The following is an 18,945-nucleotide window of genomic DNA, read 5'->3' as shown; positions in this document are numbered from 1 at the left end:
TTATATTGTTAAAATATTTAACCATTACAGATACATGATTTGCAAGTATTTTCTCCCATCCTGTGTGTTGTCTTTGTACTCTATTGGTAGGTGTCATTCAATATGCAAAAGCTTTTAACTTTAATGAGATTCAGTTTATTTTTATTTTTCCTTTTTACTTTAAGAAAGAAATATACTGCTTGGTCAGTTTTATGACTTAACTTTTGCTCCCTACATTGTACCCATTTCTTTTTTATTTATTTATTTTTTGCTCGGGAAAGGTTTCCATAGGCAGCCTGTCAGTAACTTACGGAAACCTTTCACGAGCAATTGAGCTGATTTTTGAGAAAGCAGGAGGCAAGGTTTTTTGGTTTATCTGTCTCTTACTTTCTTTTCCCCCTCTTGTTTAAGTTTGATCTTCGTTTCTTGATTTCTGATTCTTGGTCTTTAAAATGATTACTCTCTTTGCCAAAGCTGACACGCTCTGCAGATTCCATTTGATATTTCAAGTATTTGAAGAGTCCTATGACTCTTCTGATAAAGGGGGGGAATCTAAATCTTTCTGATGTTTGCCGATTATTTTGCTCAGTAGGACTGAAATGTCACTTGCATTTAAGTATTTTCTGTTTCGAATCGCAGTTCTCCGAAAATCCATGTAAGACAGGGCCAGATGTTAGAACACCAAATTTTTGGTGTTGGGGACAGTACAGTTTAGTGGTTACACATAAGATTTAGAAGAGAAATTTAGAAAGTATTATAGATTGATGAGCATAGTCCATGAAACACTGGGCTCACTCTTTCTTCCATACAGAAATGAAAGCGTATGTTGATTTTGATGACACTGAAAAGTAAATATCACTTGGCATTTTGTTGGCCTCGGATCTGGATTAACCAGCACTTTTCATGCTTTGCTGTTTAATACGTAGTGATGCTTAGAGCCATGGTAATGCATGGCTTTGAGTTTGATGTTAAGTGTGATTTTTTTTTCCCTTCTGATTGTTTGAATACCAATAATTCTTTATTCAGGAGAGCACTGTTTCCCCAGTCCCTGGCACAGGCACAGGATGGCAGGCGGTGATGACGAACGACCTGCCAGGAGGGCGGCCTGGCTGACTAGGAGGTGTGTGATAGGAACACGTGATTTCTTTCTTTCTGGTTTCCTTTATATTATCAGAAAATGAAGAGAATGTTAAAGAATGAGGAAATAGAAGAGTCTAACATGTAAAACCTGCTGGACTTCTGCAACAGTGACATAGTAAAATTTGGCACTTCGATTTTTTTTTTTTTTCCTGGTATCAGCTGAGTTTCCAGTATACTGATCCAAATGTGAGTGATAATGATAGTGACTTAAAACAGATGGGTTCTTGGGAAATTTTTGTGTTTTGGAGCCTGTAATAAAAGAAGAAATTTACAAACTTGACTTTGCGTTCGTTTGATTTGGCTGTTTTCTTAAAGCTAACTTAATCTCTGTGTTAACTCCTTACTGTGTGCTAGGTCTGGGGGTATAGTGATGGATAATCTGAACACCATAGCTCTGTTACTTTTAAGTCTTCAACAAGGGAGCATGGCTTCATTTTAGTAAAAGCTTTTCAGAATTTTGAGTGATTTTTATATTCCCAGAGGACGTGTTTAATTGAGGATCAGTTGATGTTACCATTCCTTAATTGCCAATAGTGGATATATTTTATTGTAGATATTTAAGGCAGCAAAATTTTTAAAGAAATTCATGAAGAAAGACACATTACATTTCTTAACACCCTCCCCGCCACCACCCACCCCCGCCTGGGCCCATTGGTTGTACCTGTTTTTGGTGGTGTTTATATTTGTTATTCTTTAGTGACTAAGTCACACCAGACTCTTTTGTGACCCCATGGACTGTAGCCCCACCAGGCTCCTCTGTTCATAAGATTTCCCAGGCAAGAATCCTGGAATGGGTTGCCATTTCTTACTCCAGGGGATCTTCCTGACCCAGGGATCAAGACCGCATCTCCTGCATTGCAGGTAGATTCTTTCCCCCTGAGCCCCTGGGGGTGTTTATATTTAAACATGGAATGTTTCTGATGTTTATCTCCTGAACAGTGTCTTGGCGATGGTGGGGAGCAGTGACTGAAGTTTCTTAATAATGAAGTTTCTTAGATGCTCTCGACCAGCAGAGGGAGGATGTGTTTATATGCTGAGGCCTCTTCCTTTCCACCTGGAAGTATCAGTTTTAGAACAGAAGTCTGGTACTTTCTCGGTGCCATAGAGAGAAAGTTCTCAGAGAGCATTTGTCAGATAAGGATCAGTCTTTCTTCTACCCTTCAGTGGCTTTCAGGGCTTTCAGGATAAAGTTCAGTCTCCCTATGGTAGCTTAGAAAAATTTTTGTGGTCTGGCCTCTACCTTCCTCCTCAGTTTCATTTATGCCTCTTCTCTTCCTCCAGCCCCATGGACTTCCTGCCTGGTTTCCAGCGTGGACTAGGCTCTTCGCTTAAGGGTTTCTCTGGCTGACGGCAAATACTCCTCCTGCCTGTCCTTGGATCTGTAATTCAGTGTCAGATGCATGGGCCTCATTTTTCTTGTTCACTGTTGTATCCCTGCCTAGAGCGTTGGTTTGGCACACCGTAGTGTTAGCTGCTCAGTCGTGACCGATCCTCTGCAACCCCATGAACTGTAACCCATCCATGGAGTTCTCCAAGCAAGAATACTGGAGTGGGTTGCTATACCCTCCTCCAGGGGATCTTCCCGACCCAGGGATTGAACCTGGGTCTCTGAACATTGCAGGCAGATTCCTTACTGTCTGAGCCATCAGGGAAGTAGGTTCTCAATAAATACTATTTGTTAAATTGATAAGTAAGGTGGAGGTGGACAGATCTGAGGTCCTGAAAAGTACAATTAGCTGATTCTCTGCTCATTTGGGCTTGTTGTGCTATTAAGACTTCAAGGTGAAGAATTAAAAAGGATCAAATGAAAACAATGGATTAGTAAAGATATTAATTGTAATAGAAAGTATGATTCCTAGCTCAGTTGCAGATTAATTTGCCCAGTTCAGTCAGATGTTTGATTTTGATCTGGGGGGTGTGGCTGGGTGCTGGTTTGTGGGCAGACGACAAGTAGGGGTTCTAAAGCTTTACCGATTTGAGATTCAATATGGATTTTAACCCTTTGAGGTACTTTGTATCTTACATAGTATGTGTAGGATAATGCTTCGAACTTGCAAATCACAAATGAATGTATTAATGGTTTGTCTTGTTCCTTAACTTGAAATCTAGATGAAAAAATGATAAACAGGGAATTCCCTGGTAGTTCAGTGGTAAAGACTCAGCACTTTAACTGCTGTGGGCCTGGGTTCAATCCCTGGTTGGGGAACCAAGATCCTGCAAATCGCATGGCATGGCCAAAATAATGAAGATAAAATAAAAATCGATAAATAGGAAAACACTCGGTCCTGATTTAGGAAGAAGTAGATACAGTTTCTTGTATATTGCTAGGAGCATTGTTTCTAATTTTGAATTAGAAAAATATTTAGGTTAGTGGTTTTGGTGTTTTCAAACTTTGAAAAGTTTGTTCACAAACTTTTCAAATTTGTGATCAAAGCTATACTTTTTGTCTTGAGTATGTGCATCAGTATTTAATTTGAGAGGTAGTTTTTGCCTAGGCAATGAGAAATTGTTTTATATTTTACTTCTTTCGAGTAGCGATAAGGAAGAAACACTTTCTGAAATTGGAAGTCCATATGGTTGGTATGAAAAGTAAGTCTGTTACTCCTAAGCATCTAGTCTTGCTGATGGGTGGAAGGTGGGAATAACCTTGCCTCTGTTGCTAAGGTTATTTTTGAGCTGACTTGTGTTAGGCTGGCACCCATCATTTGCTTTGTCTGCAAGGGACAACTGGAATCCCAGAGAGAGAGAAAGAGAGTGTGTGAATGTGAGTGGGAGGAAGTGAAACATTTGGTTTTGGTATTGGCTTGATTTTTCTGTTTCGTTGTTGACTTGGCATGCCTGGCTTTTTCATTCTACTTTTAAGTATCCAGAAATCTTCAGGTCTGTGTGAATTAGAAGGTTTGGATTTAATTGAATTTCATTTGGCACTGTGGGAAATTAACTTTAGGTAAGAGTTACTTTTGGGGTTGGCTTAATGGGAAATAGATGGGAAACAGTGGAAACAGTGTCAGACTTTATTTTTTGGGGCTCCAAAATCATTGCAGATGGTGAGTGCAGCCATGAAATTAAAAGACGCTTACTCCTTGGAAGGAAAGTTGTGACCAACCTGTGTGTGTGTGAAGTCACTCAGTCGTTTCCGACTCTTTGCGACCCCGTGGACTGTAGCCCACCAGGCTCCTCTGTCCATAGGATTCTCCAGGCAAGAATACTGGAGTGGGTTGCCATTTGCGTCTCCAGGGGATCTTCCCAACCCAGGGATCGAACCCAGGTCTCCTGCATTGCAGGCAGACGCTTTATCCTCTGAGCCACCAGGGAAGCCTGTGACCAACCTAGATAGCATATTGAAAAGCAGAGACACTACCTTGCCAACAAAGGTCCATCTAGTCAAGGCTATGGTTTTTCCAGTGGTCGTGTATGGATGTGAGAGTTGGACTGTGAAGAAAGCTGAGCACCGAAGAACTGATGCTTTTGAACTGTTGTGTTGAAGAAGACTCTTGAGAGTCCGTTGGACTGCAAGGAGATCCAACCAGTCCATCCTAAAGGAGATCAGTCCTGGGTGTTCATTGGAAGGACTGATGCTGAAGCTGAAACTCTAATACGTTGGCCACCTCATGCGAAGAGTTGACTCATTGGAAAAGACCCTGATTCTGAGAGGGATTGGGGGCAGGAGGAGAAGGGGACGACAGAGGATGAGATGGCTTGGATGGCATCACTGACTCGATGAACATGAGTTTGAGTGAACTCCGGGAGATGGTGATGGACAGGGAGGCCTGGCATGCTGCATTTCATGGGTTGCAAAGAGTCAGACACGACTGAGTGACTGAACTGAGATTGACCAAAGCCCGGTGCCAACCTTGCAAAGGAATGAATGGCAAAAATACTACTTTTAGGACTTGTGTTGGCACAGGTTTTGTGATTTGTGTTTAGTAACATTCCCCGGTAACCACACACGAACACCACCACTGATTTAATTGTATTATTAGTTATATTAATTTATTAGTTCTATCATTAAAAGAGTAAAACAGTCAGCATAGGTGAAGCCATAGTTTTGGGTTCTATTGTTTGTGTGAAAAACTGCCTCTTCATTGTGAATTTTGAACAAACTCATCAGTAGATTATTTTAGTAAGCTTGTGTCATCAGAAGCATTCCAGAATGAATCATGTCTTTTAGGATCTAACAAATGTTACCACCCTTGTTCTGTTGAGCAATACTTTTGAGCTATTTAATCAACTTTAAGGAGAGTGAAAAAGTTGGCTTAAAGCTCAACATTCAGAAAACGAAGATCATGGCATCCGGTCCCATCACTTCATGGGAAATAGATGGGGAAACAGTGGAAACAGTGTCAGACTTCATTCTGGGGGGCTCCAAAATCACTGCAGATGGTGACTGCAGCCATGAAATTAAAAGACGCTTACTCCTTGGAAGAAAAGTTATCACCAACCTAGATAGCATATTCAAAAGCAGAGACATTACTTTGCTGACTAAGGTCCGTCTAGTCAAGGCTATGGTTTTTCCTGTGGTCATGTATGAATGTGAGAGTTGGACTGTGAAGAAAGCTGAGTGCTGAAGAATTGATGCGTTTGAACTGTGGTGTTAAAGAAGACTCTTGAGAGTCCCTTGGACTGCAAGGAGATCCAACCAGTCCATTCTAAAGATCAGCCCTGGGATTTCTTTGGAAGGAATGATGCTAAAGCTGAAACTCCAGTACTTTGGCCACCTCATGCGAAGAGTTGACTCATTGGAAAGGACTCTGATGCTGGGAGGGATTGGGGGCAAGAGGAGAAGGGGACGACAGAGGATGAGATGGCTGGATGGCATCACGGATTCGATGGACGTGAGTCTGAGGGAACTCCGGGAGTTGGTGATGGACAGGGAGGCCTGGCGTGCTGCGATTCATGGGGTCGCAAAGAGTCGGACGCGACTGAACTGAACTGAACTGAACTGAACTGAAGGATAATAAAGGAGTTTACCGTAGTTTATTCATAATCATCTTTTCATCCCAAGTGTTTTCATTTCATTGTTTCCTTCCCTTTATATACACAAACAGATATTTAAAATTTTTATACCTTAGGAGTTACTAGGCTGAGAGAATTGACGTTATAAGGGTGGCGGCAGTTAAATGAATGCTTTGAGTGTTTGTGTTGGAATAATCTTGTACCATCTCTTTGCTGTAATATCTTTTCCTGGTTAGTTCTGTTTCTCTCATTTTAACTAAACATAGCGTCTTTATATAAGATTATTTCTGGCAGATGACTCTTGAAAGCTCTGAAGAAAACATGTGGAAAACTTGATGGGAAGTTCTAGCCCTTGTGACATAACATCAGTTTAGTCTCATTCCTAAACTATTAATAAAGTTAGGATAGAAGGACCTCAAATTTTATTAAATGTTTTAATGTGGCTAATTTAATGGAAAAGTGTAATATTTAATATATCTCCTCCTTTGATTGGGTTCTACAAAACAGAAATAAAATCTTTCTTAAAAACCTATTAACGGACTTCCGTGGTGGTCCAATGGCTAAGACTCTGCACTCTTCATTAGTGAAGGGGGCCTTGGTTCAATCCCTGGTTGGGGAGCTAGATCCCACATGCTACAACGAGGCCCAGTGCAGCCAACTAAATAAATAAGTAAAAGATACATAGAAAAGTCCTACTTGTACTTGGTTATTTTTCTCCAGTCTGATGTTTTTTCCTCCAGTTTGTCAAGAGTGACCAAACTTTCTTTCTCTACCCTCTTTTTTCCCCATTCCTGTATGTACAGAAGGGGAACACCGCTGATGTCATGCAGTTTATTCTTTTTGGTAAAGATGAATATATCAAATGCAGTTAGTTCCTAAAAATCACTATGCTGTACAGAACTGCTGAATAAAAACCATAGAGCTTGTGGGCAAGATGGGGTTAGGCACAGAACACTTAAAAACTAAGTTAGTGTGGTATTAACAAAAAAATACTGGACCTAATGAAACCAGCACAGTTTTACACATGTTGAGTAGTTAAGAAACAGCAAAATATAGGGCACTTTGTTTTGAAAAAGACCTGAAATTTGCTGGTGGAAGTGGGCAATCCGAAGAATTGCAACTCCAGAGTTCCTGTGAAGTGTGCTGAAAGGGTACTGGGTGTTGTAACATCCAGTGTGTATGGGATGCTCGCTCAGGATGAACTGAGGTCGCTGGCAGATGTTAGACATAGGTGTGTGTCTGTTTAGTCAGTTGTAGTTTTCTGGGTATCGCTCATGGACGAAATTGCATATAAGCAACACAAAATTCCAGTTATCCTCAGGTTGTTCCCAAATATGTCACTTGTGTTGGAACAAATGTGTACTTTCAAAATAAGTCTGATAGACTGTAAGACAAAATAACGACGTAATTTGAATAAATATGTGAAATAAAAAAAGTTTTTATTTTTTATTGAAGTACAGTTGATTTGCACCGTTGTGCTAATGTCTGTCGCACAGCAGAGTGGCTCAGCTATACACATACAGACATTCTTTTCATGGTTTTAAAAACGTTTTGAAATCTCAAGCTTCCAAAAGAGTTGCATGTGTAGTATAGTGACTTTTTCTTGAACCATCTGGTGACATTATGTCCCCTCACTCCCAAATATCAGTGTGTTTTTCAACAAAGAAGGATATTCCAGCCAAGGACAGTCCACCCATTAACATTAACACTGATACTCTAACTCTGTGGCCATCGAATCCCTGACCCCCGTTCAGGCTCTGCCAGTTGCCCCAGGAATGTCCCTTATGTCACAAGGGTGCAGTTCAGAACCGCCCACTGTGTTCCCCGTGACGTTCCCTTAGTCTCCAGGAAAATCTGGAAGAGTTCCTCAGTTTCTCCTTGCCTTCATGACCTTGACACTTCTGAGGATGACAAGCCAGCTCTTTTGTAGCCTGTCTCTTACTTTGTCTGATGTTTCCTTGTGGTTAGATCCAGGTTCTGCATCTTTGGCGGTAAAATGGCAGAAGTGGTGTGAACGTCCTCGTGATGCGTGTCGGAGGACACAGGGCTGTGATTCGCACCATCGCCAAGGATGTTTGCTCTGATCCCTTGACTGAGGAGGTTTCTGAGGAGCGTTTCCGCCGTAAAGAGACTCTCTTCCCTTCTGTATTCAGTATTCAGTATGTATTTTGTGGGAAGGTCCTTAATAAATGTAAAGGAAAAGAAAGGAAAAAAAAACTATATAAATATTGTTCTTCATCAGACTTCTCCATGTATTTATTTATATAAAGCCATGCTTTTTTAATGAAAATGTGTTATCAGCATGGATGTGTGGCTTTAATCTGTTTACTCTTATTTGTATTCATGCTCAATTGTCCTGATCAGGCCAGCGGGGCTCCCTTGCCCTGGTGTCGGTCCTTCTGTCTCTCTCATTCTCGAGCACTTCCTTACTTTCTGGAATAACAAGTTGTTCTAGGTACACTTTACGCTTTCTTTATCCCAGACCTGGAATCAGCTATTTATCTAAAACATGGTTCTTTTTAATGGAGAATGGGTTCTTAGAAGCCAAGATCCTGGTTCTGGATGCACTCATTGCTATTGGAGTGTTGTGACTTCTAGTTTTTCTTATCAATGCATAGAGTTTTGGAATATATGTAGGTATACACACACTGTTACACACCCACACACTACATCTGTATTTATTTCTGTGTGTGTGTGTGTGTGTGTGTGTATAAAATGGTGAGTTCACAGCAATATCCACAAATTATTTTTTTAATTTATTTTTTAAATTTTTATTTTTACTTTATTTTACTTTACAATACAGTATTGATTTTGCCATACATGGGTGTGCATGCCTTCCCAAACATGAACCCCCCTCCCAGTATCCACAATTTAAACCTAACATCTCAGGGTTCATTTTAGTTTTTTTTTTTTTTCTTTCCATATTTGTAACTCCTTTCTCTAACAGTGAGAGTCCTAACTCCCGTTTTCCTTGCTGTTATTAAATTTTACTTATTTGATTAATCCCCTATATGTAACCCTATATTCCGCTGTGTCTAGTCCCTGTTTGGACATGTTTCTCACCCTGAACATAGTTCACTCTCTCTTGGCTGGGCTGTCTTCCCTCATCATCCCACTTGGGTTCTCTACAAGCCTGCCCCAGGCTACTCCCTCCAGCCCTGCTTGGACTCTGGAACCCCACCCTGGCATCCCCTCTCCTCTGTTGGATGCTTTTCTCACCCTTCCTGGCCCTGACACTCCATTCAGAGCAGTGTCCGCATCCTGCTCGGCTCAGACATCCCTCTGTGTCTCCCTGACCGTCCCCGGTGCAGGCATCTACCTAGCTCTGTGTGGTGGCGGTGCTCAGTCGTGGCTGATTCAGTGTGACCCCGTGGACTGCAGCCCACCATGGACTTTCCCAGGCAGGCATCCTGGAGTGCGGTGCCATTTCCTTCTCCAGGGGTCTCCTGACCCAGGGATCGGAACCTGCATCTCCTGCATTGGCAGGCGGATTCTTTCTTTATGGTGCCACCTGGGAAGTCCCACCTCGCTTGGCCCCATCTAATGGCTTCCTTTAGGACTGAATTTTTTTTTTTTTTAATTTTTTAGAAGGAAAGGGAAAGGAGATGGCACTGTATAAAACTTCTTGATAAGTAAATTCACATTTTTTGGGAAAAAATTATTTGCCTTGACCATGTCACCTGAGTTTTGCATACTGAAAATAGTGTCACTATACCTGTCTGGATTTCTTTTTTGACTATTTTCTCTGTCTCTTGACGCACAAGCTACTCTTGATTCCTCCCTATAGACTCCACATATGTAGCTAACTAGAGGCTGACGAAGTGACACGTAGCCCATGTAATTGTGATGACTCTTCTTTCCCTCTTGAGGGTGTCTTCTGACTGAGGGGCTGGGGTATTGGAGAAACCCTATTTTGCAGAAGCGACTGTCTCTAGTAGTTTGTGTTTCTGGCTCGCGTTCCCCCAGCTCAGCAGTCCGTCTTTCTCTGTCTCCCAGCCACAGTGGCAGCAGGTGCCACTTCCATTTGTTGGGCCTTTCTAAAAGCGTTCCGCATTTATTATCCTCTGGATTGACACTCTAGCTCCATGAGACAGATGTTTTAGAGATGAGGAGACCAAGGCTTGGAGAGGTTAAATAATCTGTTCAAGGTCATAGAACTTGTTTTGAGGCCAAGCCTGCTTTTTCTTTAGAGCTGATGCTCTTGGATAGTCCTGCACTGCCAGCGGACATGAATTTGAGCAAACTCCTGGAGATAGTGGAGGACAGAGGAGCCTAGCACGCTGCTGCCCGTGGGGTCCCAGAGTCAGACACACACAGCAGCAGCGACGCTGCCCCTAGAGGAGGAAGGTGAATTTGATTAAACTGAGATTTCCAGCCATCGTTTTCCATTCCTTTTGATTTAGGAGGAGGAAGTATAAACTCTTTATAGTTCGAAGAAGAGAGATAGATGTCATTAGCTGTGTGGAAATACTGGCACTTAAATGATGACTGTATTACTGGAATAGGCCCACAGAAGTGGTAGGTGTGAAGCCTAGATAAGCCCTCTTTTTTTTTTTTTTTTTTGATCTGGGCACAATTCATCTCTTTGTACTTAGAAAGGGTACTTTGAAGTAGGAGGATCAAAACTTTTCGAACTTCTCTTTGGAAACTAATGTGAAAATTAAGGTCTTCAAAGTATACTTAAGCTGTCTGTTGCTTTTTAAGGAAGAACGGCTTAGACTTCTTACTTATCAGGCCATCTCTGTGCTGTCATTTCTTGGCGAATGGAATGATGTGACTAAGTGACAGGTTGATAGTGGGTTTCTGTCATGTGGTTTTGAGTTATTTTCCAGGTACAGAGATTATTTTGTGCCTTTGTCCCCATTACGCTAGCTCTCCCTTGTGACTGGTGTTAAGTATGAGGAACACGTCAGGAATTGGGGAACTTCCCCCTGGGCTTCCCTGGTGGCTCAGATGGTAAAGAATCCGCCTGCCATGTGGGAGGCCTGGGTTCGATCCCTGGGTGGGGAAGATCCCCTGGAGGAGGGCATGGCCATCCACTCCAGTGTTCTTGCCTGGAGAATCCCCTGGCGGGCTGCAGTCCGTGGCGTTGCAAAGAGTCAGACACGACTGAGCAACTCAGCACAGCACAGCGCCCCGGGCTCCTCCTCCTGCTTAGAGTTGTTCTTTCCGCAAAGCTGCAGGCCTGCCCTGGGGGTCAGACTGGCACCGTAACCTCGTTTGCACTGTTGTCTAACAGCAGAGCACAAACACAGTCAAGGCAGTCAGGCTTTTGAAAGACGGTGAGGAAAGGAAGCTTGTTTCTTGATAATGTCTAACCACAAGACTAGTAAGGATGTTTATACTTAGAATTCCTCGAGCGCTGGCATCGGAGGTGCAGAATTCGCTGTCTCCCCCTTTCGCTCTACTTCTCCCTCCCACCTCCCTCTCTCTCCCCATCGGCCAGTCAGTCATCTTTCTCACAGGCCTTTAGAAACACGAGTCATACCGTTCCGCCTGCTGGTGTGCTCTGTTTAGGAGGAGGAGAATCTGCCTGCCCCTGGGAGATATAAACCCGCAATGAGTTCTGGAGTCACACCTTCTAAGCTCTTGTCCCACCTCTGCAGTCTGCTGGTTTTGTGACTTCAGGCAAGTTTATTGAACCATTCTGTACCTCCTGCAGTTTCCTCACGGGATGTCAGTTTCCTACCTCATAGTGAAGCGCTTAGCAAGGTCCTCGGTGATGGTGAACATGCCCAATAAGTGTTAACCAGCTACGATGATGGATAGTCTGCCTGTTGGGAGATTGTAATCTTGGATGTGTTTTCTGGACTAAGTCACAGACACAGGGTCACAACGTGAAAGAGTGGGAGAGGACGTTCAAGGTTACTGCAGCAGCCTCTGTGTTGTACAGATGGGGGAATGGAATGTGAGAGACGTTACAGGGTTGAGTCAGTGTCCCTGCGATAAAAAGACTAGAGCTGATTCTCTAGTCTGGTAATTCCAGGGACTTTTCATCAGTTTTATCAGGGAGTCTCATAAACATGGCATTGAATGATGGTGATACGATGATACCAGGATTTTTTTTTTTTTCCTTTTTCTTTTTTTGGTGGGGGATGAGGCAGAGAGAGGTTTGTGTATCAATAGAAAAAGCACACTCAACATACCTATTGTTTTTTATAATGCAGACTAAGTTAAAAAAAAAAAAAAAAACCTTGGCAGGTGGGACTGCACCAAAGATAGAAAGCATGATTACAGGGGGACATAGGTTTAGAACAGTTGAATCGCTCTTGCCCTCACAGACATGGGGTAGGTTGGATGTCATACTGGTTTGCTGCTGGGAGAACCAGGCTATATGCAGGTGAGCAAAAAGATAAAACAGATTCAAAGGGCATTGTACGTCTGTAACCAGGGTGAAATGGGGGATTGTTACAGGTCAGTTGCTGCTATAGTGTTTGATTGTTTTATTTTTTTAAGTATGTGTTTATTTTGGATTGTAAAACTAATACATTCACTGTTTAAATCTGGAAGATACAGCAAAGCACAAAGAAAATAAAGACAGCCTAAAATCTCAACCCAAAGATAAATTGCTATTAACATTTTGTGCTATTCTTTCTCTCTCTTTTTTTTTTGGTGAGTGTGTAATATTTTAAAAACATATTTGACCTCATATGATAATGTACAGTTTGATATACTAACTTAAAATGGTAAAACAACCTAGAAGCAAAGTGGCTGTCGTTTCTAGTCCCGTAAGGAAGTCTGGACTTCACCATCTGGCGTAGAACATTCTTTGTTGGGTGCTGCATATGGTAGTGACGTCTGAAGTGGCCTGTTTGTACTGCACCTTCACCTTTATCAGAATGACTCATATTTCCTTGCCTCTTGGAAGGCTCAGAAATGAAAAGGATAATTCATCCTCAAGGAAGTTTTGCCTGGTTCAACAAGTACCATTTGATCACTTAGTTGCTCAGCTCTTATCTGCTATCTGTCTAATAATATTCCAGGACCAGAGTACAGGCATAATCTGTTAATTTATGTTAAATTAACTGGTTGCCAGATACTGCCAGGTAACTCCAGTCCACAGCAGAGAGAGCAATCATTCTTGCCACAGGAAATTCATTTTGGTCATATGCGGAAAGGAAAGCCAAATATTCATGGAATGCACATTATAGGTAAAACGGAAGTCTGATGGTAAGGATTCCTCCCTAGAATATTTTGTGCTTCCCTGGATTCATAAAAGTAGATTTTTAGAAAACAAGAACAGTTGTTAAATAATGGCTACGTACGTCGGACTTAGCAATCAATGTGTCTTCTTTGGAGGTAAATATGATCACATAGAGAAATACCGGCAGTAAATTGGCTATTATTAATATCATACTTTAGTTTATTGGAATTGAAAGATACCACTTTCTTTCCTACTTGCGTAGATACATTTAACTTCAGGAATGTGCTTCCATTTAATATCGTATAATTAAAATATTCATCCTTTTAATTTTTTTGTCCTTAAAACATTCCTTTTCTAAGATTGACTCTTTACACTAGAAGCTTTTGAAAATGTTCAAAATGCAGTTCTGAGAAGTAGTGGGTTAAAAGTAGCACTTGTATGAAACTGGAGCCGATTATACAGAGTGAAGTAAGCCAGAAAGAAAAACACCAATACAGTATACTAACACATATATAGGGAATTTAGGAAGATGGCAATGACGACCCTATATGCAAGATAGGAAAAAAGACACAGATGTGTATAACGGACTTTTGGACTCAGAGGGAGAGGGAGAGGGTGGGATGATTAGGGAGAATGGCATTCTAACATGTATACTATCATGTAAGAATTAAATCGCCAGTCTATGTCTGACGCAGGATACAGCATGCTTGGGGCTGGTGCATGGGGATGACCCAGAGAGATGTTATGGGGAGGGGAGGTGGGAGGGGGGTTCATGTTTGGGAACGCATGTAAGAATTAAAGATTTTAAAATTTAAAAAATAAAAAACTAAAAAAAAAAAAGATGCCATAAAAACAAACAAACAAACAAAAAAAGTAGCACTTGTTCTGGGAGTGGCCATGCGGACCGACTAGGAGGGTCTCAGGGAAACTGGAAGGGTGATGGTTGTGTTTCATATCTTAATAGGGATTTGGGTTACACAGGTATGTGCATCTGTGAGAACTCAACAAGTGACGTGTGCTCATTTTATGGAATATTTATGTCAATATTGATCTCGTATTAATGATATGTATGCTGCAGTATTTAGAGGGCAGTATACTGATCTGTGTAATTTGCTTGGAAATACATGAAAAAATAATATGAATTGATGAATAGGTAGATGGATGTATTTGTGATGAAAAAGTTAAGAGTAAGGGAGGGTGGGGAAAGATGAACTGAGCATTTGAAATTAGCAGATGCAAGCTATAATACGGAGAATGGAAACAGCAAGACTTTATTGTATATCACAGGGAACTATCTTCAATACCCTGTAATAAACCATAATGGAAAGGAATATATATATTTATGTATGTATATATAACTGAATCACTTTGTTGTACACCAGAAACTAATATAACATTGTAAATCAATTATATACTTCAAAAGAAAAAAAAAAGTAGAATCAAGATGATGAGTATCTGGGTGTTCACTGTAAAGTTCAACTTTGCTGTATGTTTGAAATTTTTTGTAGTAAATATTGGTTGAAAATGTTATAAATTAGTATTTTTAAGGTTCTAGTTACTAAAGGGCAGAAATGGAGCCATTTGAATCTGACCACTGACTTGATCATTTTAATTTTGAGACTGATAGAGAGCAAGTGAAGAATTGTTAAATTCTCTGTCTTCACTACATGAAAGCGCTCACAGTCTTTCTCATTGAGTCCAAGGATTATTTTTCTGATTATTGTACTGTCCTGGAAATGGCCAAGTAACATAAACCCTGTATAATTGTCAAAGGTAACACCAGTGTTCATTTCTACATACAATATCCAGTGGGTTCATAAACACTACTTTGCTAAGGCACTTTCTAAGGCTAGTGCTCAGTTCAAACCTGTATTTTTCTAGTCTCTTCCCCTACTCTGCAAGCTTCAGTCTGGATGTTTTCAGTTGTCATGACTTCTAGTTCATTAATTCTCCTTTTTTTCCCGCTATGTCTATGCTGGGAGGGATTGGGGGCAGGAGGAGAAGGGGACGACAGAGGATGAGATGGCTGGATGGCATCACGGACTCAATGGACGTGAGTTTGAGTGAACTCCGGGAGTTGGTGATGGACAGGGAAGCCTGGAGTGCTGCAATTCATGGGGTTGCAAAGAGTTGGACACGACTGAGCGACTGAACTGAACTGAATCCAATATTAAACTCACATAGTAAATTCTTAATTTCTTAATTTTTGAATTTTTACACTTAAAAAAAAATAGATTCCAATTTTTGGTGAAACTCTTTTCTCCCCCTCTTTTTTCTTACCTTTTCTCTCTTTTCTCAAATGTACTTATTTTGAAAACGCATGAGTGATGACTCCAATACCTGTACCCCTGTGTATTTTTTTTTCCTTTTTTCTGGTTCTTTTGATATTCAATCATCTGGTGTCCTGTCTCTTGGCATGCCTGGTAATTTCGATTGAAAACTGGTTTTTGTCTGTAAAAAGTTGTAGTTGGCCTTACATGATTTATCCTTGACTAGAGAAGGCTCCAGAGAAGGCAATGGCACCCCACTCCAGTACTCTTGCCTGGAAAATCCCATGGATGGAGGAGCCTGGTAAGCTGCCGTCCATGTGGTCGCTAAGAGTCAGACATGACTGAACGACTTCACTTTCACTTTTCACTTTCATGCATTGGAGAAGGAAATGGCAACCCACTCCAGTGTTCTTGCCTGGAGAATCCCAGGGATGGGGGAGCCTGGTGGGCTGCCATCTATAGGGTCGCACAGAGTCAGACACGACTGAAGCAACTTAGCAGCAGCAGCAGAGAAGGCTCACTTCATTTGCTAGGCAAAGCGGATGGGAGCTGATCCCATTATCCTGCCAGTCCGGAGCTGACCACAGCCAGGGTGGGGTTTACTTCTGCTCACCTGCTCTTAGGTCGTAGCCCTGCAGGAGTTCCAGCTGAGAATCTTGGCTGTATAGCAGGGCCCATCCTCCGCAATGTGCCCTGAACTTTGATCTTTGAATCCTCAGCACAGGAGATGGATAAAAACCCAGCTGTGCTCTTCGGAGGCTTTCTCCTCTCTTAGCCTCCAGACCTGTGCACCTTTGGGATTCTACTGTGCAAATCTCTTGAAGGGAAAGCTGGTGCAGTCCTTTTCACTGGGATCCTGGCCCCTTAAGACTCGATCCTTTAGATCTGAGATAACAGCCAGGAGCTCTGCTGATTCCTCTGCCTCTTCGTGGTGTCTTGGGTCCTTTGCCCAGACTGTCTGCCTCCTTTTTCAGCCTTGTTCTTGGTACCCAGAATTGGCAAATACCCTGAAGAACAAACCAACTGCAGTGTGTTGGCTCACACTGCCAAGGGATTCTCCCCTTTCCAGGATTTTGTCTCCTTGAATCCTGGCTACCTCAGGAACTCTGTGAAGTTTTCAACTTTTTTTCTTTTTACCCTTCTAGCTGTTCTCCGAGGAATCCCTGGTCTGAAGTAGCTACTTAGTAATAGTTGGAAGCAGACACTGGTTTATATAAATCTTGCTCAAGTGTTTTTTCTTTATTTTGTAGAAAAGATGGTATTAGTCTTTGCTCCATTTAAGGAAGACATGTCCATTTCAAAGGGAATTCAAAAGAAATATGACCTGTTGATTAATCTAAAACTGAATATATAAGTAAGTTATCATCACTAGTGTGCTTTTTGTCTAACAGTGTTAATGGTTAATTTAAAAGTGTTTTATTTCAGTTGCTAAGTCATGTCTGGCTCTTTGTGACCCCATGGACTGGAGCATGCCAGCCCCTTCTGTCCTTTTCCCAGAGTTTGCTCAGATTCACGCCCATTGAGTCAGTGATGCTCTTTAACCATCTCATCCTCTGCTGCTGACTTCTCCTTTTGCCCTCAGTCTTTCCCAGCAGCAGGGTGTTTTCCATGAGTCAGCTCTTACTAGGTGGCCAAAGTACTGGAGCTTCAGTATCAGACCTTCCAATGAATATTCAGGTTGATTTCCTTTAGGATTGACCAGTTTGATCTCCTTGCAGTCCAAGGGAGTCTCAAGAGTCTAATCCAGCACCACAATTCAAAAGCGTCAGTTCTTTGGTGCTCAGCCTTCTTTAGGATCCAACTCTCACATCTCTACATGACTGCTGGAAAAACCATAGCTTTGACTATGAAAAAAGAAAATAAGTGTTTTATAACACTTATAAGTGTTAGTCTTAGGCACAGACAAGTTAAATGGTTTATCTAAAGCAGAGCTTCTCAGTACCTGCACCAGTGACATACTGGGTTGGGTAATTCTTCGTTGCTGGGGGCTGTTCTGTGCAGTGTGGAATGTATAGCAGCATCTCTGGCCTTTTACTTAGTAAGATCCCCTAGCAACCACCTCCCGCAGCTGTGACAACCCAGAATGTCTCCAGATGCTGCCAGGTGTCCCCTGGGGAGCAAAGTCACTCCTGGTTGAAAGCCACTGGTCTAAGAGGAGGGTGGAGTTGTCCTAATTAGATGTTTTGCCAGAGAAGTGGAATTGAATTTTGATTTACTGGAGTTATTGTCTTCTACCATTGAACTGTTTTCCAGCTGCATTCTTGCCTGATCATTCAGTGGTAGACCCTGGGGCCCTTAAATGGTTATAGGAAGAAATAGGTTCAAGAGGGAAGGGGGTATAAGTGTACTTAACGGCTGGTTTAGACCCTGGTATGGCAGAAACCAGCACAACATTGTAAAGCGATTATCCTCCAATTAAAAATGAATATAAAAAATAAGAACATCCACCTAAAAAAGAAAAAGAATATATAGATTTTATCACCCTTGGCTTGCCTGTTGTGAATTGGGAGCATAGGTCACTCTTGAAGACAGACCCTTGCCTTTGGAGGTGAGGGTAAGGGGTCCAGCCTGTGTGTGGCTTCCCCTTGGGCGTCTGCAGAACAGTACTGTGGCCGTCTGTTTTCACTGTGATCTCACACGTGGCCAGTCTAAGCGGACAGGAGCAAATTAACCCAGAGGAGTCTGCTCAGAATGTAAACAAGCTCTTTGGAATCTAAGGGACAAAGGGCACAAAGAGATCAGAATTAGGGCTGAAACTAAGGGTTAAAAGTAACAAGACAGCTTAGAAGAATAGTGAGCTGGAGTGGACTTTGTGACACTGGCAAAAATGACTTAAGCTTTTTGCTACTTCTTTCTCTTACTCTGCAGACACTTTCCTGTTTTCCAGTTCATTCTGCTTTGATGCCAAGGCTCTTCATGGCTTTTTTTCTGGTACTCCCTGCCCATCGAGCCTCTTAGGTGCTGAGTCAGAGAAGATTGTTACAGCAGCAGCTCAGCGCCTCGGAGAGAAGTCCCGAGGCAGTGCTCAAAGGCTGCCCTCTTTCCTGCAAGCATATCCTGTAGCAGCTCTCACCTTAATTACTCTAAACCTCCTGTTCAGAGGTTGCTCTTTTCTTTCTCTTAAAGGCTTTCAAAACTATCCAGAAATGTCTATGACAGAAGGTTTTTGAGAGCTCTTAAAGAAGTGGGTCTGAAAAAGGAAAAAAAAGTAGTTCTGAATGTTAATGTGAACTGCATTTGATTCCTGGGACAGTGCTGTCCTTTATTTCAGTACTTTTCTAGCTGTTGCCTGGATATGTCGATCCTGAGTTCCCTAATATCTGTCTTGTACTATTTAAAATGATATTTTCACCTTACCTTTTTGATAGGCAGCTGCTAGGAGTCAGACAGACGTAAAAGAACGGGACAAGTAATTAATTGCCTGGGGAGCACCCGGGTGCAGGCTTGGAGCCAACA

General features: G+C 41.9%; 1 protein-coding gene and 1 long non-coding RNA gene across 2 annotated transcripts in view; one reads left to right on the top strand and one right to left on the bottom strand.

Annotated features, from left to right (window-relative positions):
- Window positions 1-18,945, top strand: part of B4GALT5 (beta-1,4-galactosyltransferase 5) — a 75,142-nt gene that overhangs the window by 10,811 nt on the left and 45,386 nt on the right. The gene's annotated exons all lie outside the window — the stretch shown is intronic.
- LOC121816247 (uncharacterized) overlaps window positions 1,233-18,945 on the bottom strand; it is a 37,207-nt gene continuing 19,494 nt past the window's right edge. Inside the window, exon 4 of the long non-coding RNA XR_006055743.2 lies at window positions 1,233-18,945. This exon is cut by the window's right edge and continues 14,872 nt beyond it. This is a non-coding gene — a long non-coding RNA (uncharacterized LOC121816247).

Source organism: Ovis aries, chromosome 13 (genome assembly GCF_016772045.2).
Source record: "Ovis aries strain OAR_USU_Benz2616 breed Rambouillet chromosome 13, ARS-UI_Ramb_v3.0, whole genome shotgun sequence".
Lineage (NCBI taxonomy): Eukaryota > Metazoa > Chordata > Mammalia > Artiodactyla > Bovidae > Ovis > Ovis aries.
The sequence above is the reverse complement of the archived record's forward strand: the minus strand, read 5'-3'. Positions and strand labels throughout refer to the sequence as shown.